Source organism: Morone saxatilis, unplaced genomic scaffold (assembly GCF_004916995.1).
Source record: "Morone saxatilis isolate NCDOM2014 unplaced genomic scaffold, NCSU_SB_2.0 Contig9, whole genome shotgun sequence".
Classification (NCBI taxonomy): Eukaryota; Metazoa; Chordata; class Actinopteri; family Moronidae; genus Morone; species Morone saxatilis.
In genome coordinates, this window is record NW_023340268.1 from 18777272 (window position 1) to 18784613 (window position 7342).

Genomic DNA, 7342 nt, shown 5'->3' on the forward strand with positions numbered 1-7342 from the left:
ATTCACAGATTGTCCATTAGGGAACAGTTTGCAGTCATTTTGCTCTTTCTTTCTTTTTTACACTTTTACAGCAGTCGGTTATATAACTCACACCAATGCTTCTGACTTGGTAGGTACTTATGCAGGTACCAGGAGTATGAATAAAACATTCAAATAGGTAATGGATAAACTGTTCAAATAGACTGCCAAAAGTATTGGGTGACAACAAAACATAACTAAAAGTATTCAATAAATTGTTAAAATAGCTAAATATAATCAATAAATGGTTGAAATATCTAGCTAAATGTAATGGATGAAACCATAAAATGAAACCAGCTGAACCAGCCTGAAAGCTGACAGTTCGACTGTAACAATATCCACTTTCATGTACTTAATGGTGTTAAATAACACCCAGTTTGAAATCTGTTCAAATCAGCACATTTGGAACATGACGGGTGCTATGTACTTGACTTCATCTGACAGGGCTGTGGGAGTAAATCTGACAAAAAGGGTCTGTGGGACCCACAAACTGTGTTCAAGCTAGAGTATACTATACAGCTAGTCAGAAAACTGCTGGTGACAAAATTCCCACAATAAAATAGAGCAGGGGAATGTTTTTTTTCAGGCAGACCTCCTGGGGTTTTCATTTTCAACATGAAAAGGCCACCTCTGCTTTTAAACAGGGCCCGGGTTTCATTCTGATATGCGGCTGTGTTTAGGATTCCACAAATACTTCTATATTTAGCTAACAGCAGATCCATGTTGGAGATAAAGCACTATACCACTACACAGGGTGAGAAATATTTCTGAAAAATGAACCAAAGAATACATGCTACCTGCCATTTGCTCTAAACAATATCTGAGTGAGCCCACAACGCAGAAGATTTGTGAGGAAACTCCATTACGACGAGAGAAAAGACGCCGGGTCTTTCCTGATTAGAAATTGATCAGGTCATTCAAATTCCACCCTGGAGGGAAGCAAAGAGGATTGGGTTTAAGACTGAGAAAGACTGCGCGGTGACACAGCTCGCCTGTTGATTTCATTCTCGCTATCAGAGCAGAAAAACAAACTGTACAGCCGTTTATCAGCAGCACTGACACAGGCCAGTGCACAGGAAGGCTTATAAGTGATCCTGTCTACTGTTTGGAGCTGCCTAACTCACAGCAGACTGCGGATTTGCATACAGTCCAAGGTTGGTTATTTATTGTTTAAGGCAGTTTGATGAGGATACCTGGGGACACTTGTAATGGACACTTCAATAAATAGGCCTACTGTTGACTCCACTCAGTTTGAAGCCCCTTGGCATTAAGGGGTCCAGGTAGACGTGCGAGCGAGCAGAATATATTCTCAAACAGGTGGCAACCCCCCACTTTTGACAACACATCGGCCATCATCTTGTTCCTCTGACCTTGTCCGACTGAAGGCTGGCAACCCTGCGCTGATCAAAGTTCGCTAAGCTGAGGCTGCAAAGCGTCTCTTCACACTTCAGAGGGGAGGGAGAGAGGGGGAGGGAGAGCGAGAAAGAGAGGGGGTGGAGAGCAGCAGTGTTTGAGCTGCGATTTCACCCTAATCTTCAGTTCTGAGAAGTCATCAACTTTGCAGGGTGTAGTTACAGTAAAGTGTTTTCAGTTTGTGTTGTGTGGAAATTGTTTTTCCCCCACCGGCTTACCTCTGCGAACAATTTGAGAAATCAGAATTCTGCAGTTTTGAAGACTCTTATGTATTATATGCTTTTAAAAAGGTATTTCTGCTGAGCCGAGAGACTGTGCTTGCTGAATTGAACCAAGCCTCTCGGTGGGAGTGAAATCTAAGAAGTAACCTTGACGCTTAACACAGACATGCATCTCGTTACACAAATGGGATGCAATTTATCAGCATCGTGTTCCTGAGTCATTTTTACTGAAAAGTCACAATGACAATGCAAGATTTGTCAGAACTATTAACACTTCTAAAATGGCACAAGTATGAAAGCTACAGCAGATAAACACATTTCACAGTTATCACCTAAAAACTAAAACCACCAATAAATCACAAAACACACTGAATGAGCCCATTGTAAGTTGAAGAGGATAATGTGATCTTGTTTTCCCTCCTGTTGTAGGGCAACAAAAATAAAAAAATAAAATGCATGCATAATAATCAGACCAGCTGTCTCCCTCCTTATATTCTAAATTGTCATTATGGGTGGGTATTTATGAATATGGAGCTAAATGCTTTGCAGCTTTTAAGAACTGATGAGAAAATGTATTAGAGGAGTCAGTGGTGAGAATGTGGGGTGAGCGTTCTTCTGGCTCACAGTCGTCATAGATTAAAAAGAGAACACTCTTCTTCCTTAATATCATCAATTTTCAACTCACTGCTATTTCCAGCATTGCATTTGCTCCCTCTCACGCACCAGGTGCCAAATATCAGGTGAGCGCTGTGTCTCCGTAAAGGTCCTGTCATGCCTTAATAAGCAGGGGGGTTCGGACTGAAAACAGCCGTATGTTTAAAAAATGCATGGGGCTGCTGCATGTAGTTTCAGGTGCCAGTGAGATGATGAAATACGAGCCAGGAAATCCAATTTGAATAATAGATCCATGAACTGAAGGCTTGTCACTGCACAGCAGGTCATCATTATGCTCTCAGGAAGAATTTTACAGCTCTAAAAATCACACTGGTATTTATTTTATTTTTTGTCACATTAAATTTCATCTGCTTGTAAACAGTGAAAATACAACGTTCTCCATGGAAAGCACTCTACCAGGAATGTGCCCTTGCATACATGATCGGCTAGGTAAGTTAGGTTAAATTTTTCTCCTGGATGACCCTGTGTTCTTTAGTTGGAGGCTTCTCAGCTTCAATAGTATGTAGGGTTGCCACCCGTCTGGTATAATACAGGATCGTCCCGTGTTAAAAGTAAAATGCACTATCCCCTTCTCAATCAATATGGGACGTAATTCTTCTCATATTTTCGTGCACATCCTTCTCTTCCTTTTAACATGCTTTGAATGACATTAGAAATGATAAAACCAAGAGTTCCACGAGACATAGAGACAAGTATTAAATAATAATAATAAGTATTAAGTTTGTGGCAGTGGGAATGAGTACAAAAATGTGTTGTCATCCATGGTGGACTGTCCGACCTGAGGCAACATTAAGCAGTGAACACAAATTGGTGCATAAAAATTCACCAGAATGCAGGAAATGAAGTGTTTAACACACAAAATGGGGAAGGACTCAGAGACTTGATTTGTGCCCTCCAGGCATGGCATCACTTGTTTCTCCACTTTGAAGGTTGCAACCCTAAGGCCCAGTCCACACTGCCTGCGTCTGCTGTGTGTGTCAGAGTGCCTTGCTTTTAATTCCAGCCCCACCATGTTAACAGATTGGAGCAGCCACACTTCACTTAGAGGGTCGAGGTCTTGCCTGTTTTTTCCACGAGCCGTCCGCAGTTTCTAGCAAAAATAGACAATAAAACTGACTGTTCATAGTCATATTGAAATCATACCAGCAAAATATACACACTAGAGTTTCAGTGTCTATATCTGTAGAACATGTCACAGGCATGAAAAAAAAAATGTTTTAACTCATTTTTAACTGAGTTTCTGTAGACAGAATTCATTAATTAAGTTAACAAGGCTTTTATTGTATTGTATTTGTCAAGGGCAAACTCAATGTAGAAAGACCGCAGCAGAAACGCTCTCTTTGTGGACACCTCAGGCGAGCTGCAGCAGCGGCGTACAAAGCAGCTGTCACACACTGCTCATGCATCCTGTGTGGAACAACTGTATCAGAGCGAAATCATTCAAATGAACGATGAACCTGCACTTTTTCACACACGGTTAAAACGCAGCCTAAACAGGAAGGCTACATGAGGAACATTGACATAACAGATACCTATGTCTGAATGACAAAAAAAACACCAAAAAGGGCTTTAAACACCTTTAATGTAAAAATAAAGTAGCCAAACAGCCCACTTTCTTAATATGAACAACATTATGCCAAAGCAAGGTATTAGAAAACTAGAATCTCTGCTATCATCAACATTCAATATCTGAAACTGCACCAGACGGGATGAATAAGAAGAGATATTAAAGGCAACACAGAAGAAATCCAGAGGGATTTTCTGTGAAATTTCCGCTCCATAACTAATAACATCAGTCAGAGAGTAAAAATGAAAAAGCTCCAGATTTTACATTTGATGGCATCACATCTATGAGCCTTCATGCTTTAGTCTCTGGCTTTGGTGTAGAGTATTTCATTTTCACAGATATTGACTTTCAGTCAGTGCTTTATTTTGATAAAAAAGGGAGGCATGGTTATGTTTCTTGCTCAAGCACATAAAGAGGATTCATTGAGAGGTTGAAAGGTGTAGGCAAGGTCCTCTCACAAGATTTAAATAATTTTGAGAAATGGTTCTGAGGTCAGTTCACAGATATAAACATAATACCGGGTCAGCCGTCAGATGTGCTTAATTATACTGAAGGTCGAATGAATGAAAAAAACATACCATTACTTTGTGACCCCTAAACCTGTGAAGAACCACGTTCATTATAAAAAAGAACATCTAACTTCAGCCTCTTTATTTTAATATTCTTAAACTGAGGGTTTATATGTTTCTCAGAGGACTGGAAACAGTGTGTGACCCCTGTTTTTAAAATGCAGAGGACAAAATAGGAGAAGCAGAGTGGTCAAATTTAAAATGCGGCTGACATTTTGAAGGTGAGAGGTTTTATTTTTGCCCAACAGCAATGTGTTATTTGTACATTTTTAAACTGGCATAGAGTGCTTTTCCAGCTATTGATGTTTACACGTCCTGATTTGTGTATGTGACCAGCATCCTCACAAAGGTCATCAGAGGGAATGAACTACACTTTATCATCAAAAACATCATTTGCTCTTGGTTTAATTTACATTAAAGCTGGGCACTACTACAGGGATTGATTAAAGGACAAGGCTAGTGATTTCTTTAAAATATTTTTCTAATTATCAACAAATCCAATAAAAAAGGACCAAAATTGATCTTGCTAACAAGAACCTTCTCTGTATGAAAAGTTTTCTCCTCAGTTTTTTCCTATCTATCGTGTCTGCAGCCATGCAAATGCCTTTGTGAGGCTGTAATTACACACAATGGTAATTTGAGCTAAATGTTAATATTAGCCTGGCAACGTGGTCACAATGACAGCACAAACATGCTCAGGTTAAGCAGGTTACACTGGGTGACATGTTCCTTCATTATTATTGATGAGCATGGAGTTTCCTTTGAGTCAATATACCATACACTAATTAATAAACTTTTTTCACATCAGCCATATTGACATAGTAGAGTAAACAACGGTATTACCAATGACACTGATAGTACACTGAAGGTTCCGCTCCTTTTAGTGTAGCCGAGGCTTTCCAGGGAGCCAACATGCACAATAGCAGCACCCTGACTTGACCTGAATGGAACAGAACCTTCATTGGTATCATGGGTAACACATGTGTTTACACTATTATTCCATGTCCATATGGCTGCTGAAAAGGTCTATCGCTGCTGTGAATACTCACTTAAGCACCAAATGTGTATTAATACAAGCTGATAATAGTCTGAACCTTTGTAAAAATGTTTGTATTAGGATTCAATTAGATGTTGTTTATTGTCCCCAAAGGGAAATTAATTTTGCTCAGGTCAGTGCCACACTAACAGACAAACACCAATAAATAAACTACAAATCAGAGTACAGTACTGTACAGGAGACATCATTCTAAACGACAAGAACAGAAAGCAATGCCTTCTACAGTAATTCTGTGCATGTGTGTGTGTACACTTGTTAGTCCAGTTCTTCCAGGCGGAGGTGGCACAGGGGATTATGTTTATTGAGAAACCTAATAGCAGAAGGGATGAAGCTGGCCCTGCCCCTGTAGTTTTGAATGCAGGGGCAGCATATCTCCTGCCCGGGGGCAGGGTATGACAGCAAGTGCTGCGGTTATGAGTTGGGTCCATTGCGATCTTACTGGCTCTCTTCACAGTCCTCATATATATAATACATTTTATAAGCCATTTTAAAGATTTAGGGGTTTATTGGGTTGGGGTGCCACAGACATGGACAGAAGTCAAAAAGTATTGAGAGACAGACTAACCCATTGTTGGCTTTGGTCATAATGTATTGAGAATAGGAACAAGACTTAAGCCCCATTCGGACAGGATTAACTGGGCGAGGTGGGAAATTAAATTCAATACGCTTTTTGGTAATTTAAATCATCTTCTGGGCGGCATTTTAATCAACAGAAAATGACAGGATATGCTCTGCAATACTCCACAGAACAAAGCCAAACGTGATAGTTGTCTGTATGTCCATGACTATGCTGCAAACAGGGACTGCTTATAGGACAGAACAGCAGTACCTGTAGCTGACACTGCAAGGATTATGAGCTTTTACGGGGTCTTGCTGTCTTGATGTTTTTCACCCGCCATATTGCTTCCCAAAGAGGCCTATATGTTGGTGTTACCATTAGATTAGCAAAAACACTTTGAATTATTTTGATCATCTGATTGTAGCATTTATAGCAGTTGTTAGACATGCAATGTCATGGGCTGTTACGAGGAATAAATGCTACACTGTTACATAGCAGCAGGTATTCATCACTGATCTTTCCATTACATCATCCCCTGCTTCTTCTATGTCCTTGTTGCTGTCAGGTTTACTGTTATTAACATAACTTTGATGGACCTTTACTCATTTGCCCTGCCTCAGCAGCTTATTATATCTCTAACTTTATTATTGCAAAATTGTATTATCCACCCACGTTGACATTCTCTCATTGCATTTCCACTGATTACTGCAGACTATTATTCGTCACGTCCTTCACACCCATCCATGTACCTGTAGTTGCCAGGAGCAATAAAGTTTCCCTGGTGTGTTAACTCCCTGTGAGACTGTCGTATTCACTTCAGGCTGGTGTCACTGAATACAAGCACAGAGCACTGCAGTCTGAGATGAACCTCCACACTATTATTCTGAGCAATTCCCCCAGCTCTGACTTACACTTTTAAACCTCTTAACATACAGTTTTCCCCTTAAGTAGCTTTAATTTAGGAAACATCATCCCATCCCACCCTGTCTGACAGTATCATATATTCTGTATCAACTTGTTCAACCTTTTCTTTGGAGCTATATTATGTTTACACTGAGTGATGTATTCAAAGCCAAGACTCAATGTTTTTTTATGGCTTCACCATTCCGTCAAGTGAAAATATTCAAAAACCTGAAATTCAGTCTGACATGTTTGGTATCTTTGGAAACTTTGGCATCTTGACTCGAATTTCAAATGAAATTCTGTCAGTTTTGAACCTTTATGTGCACGGCATACATTTATAATGACTGACCTATTGGTGGG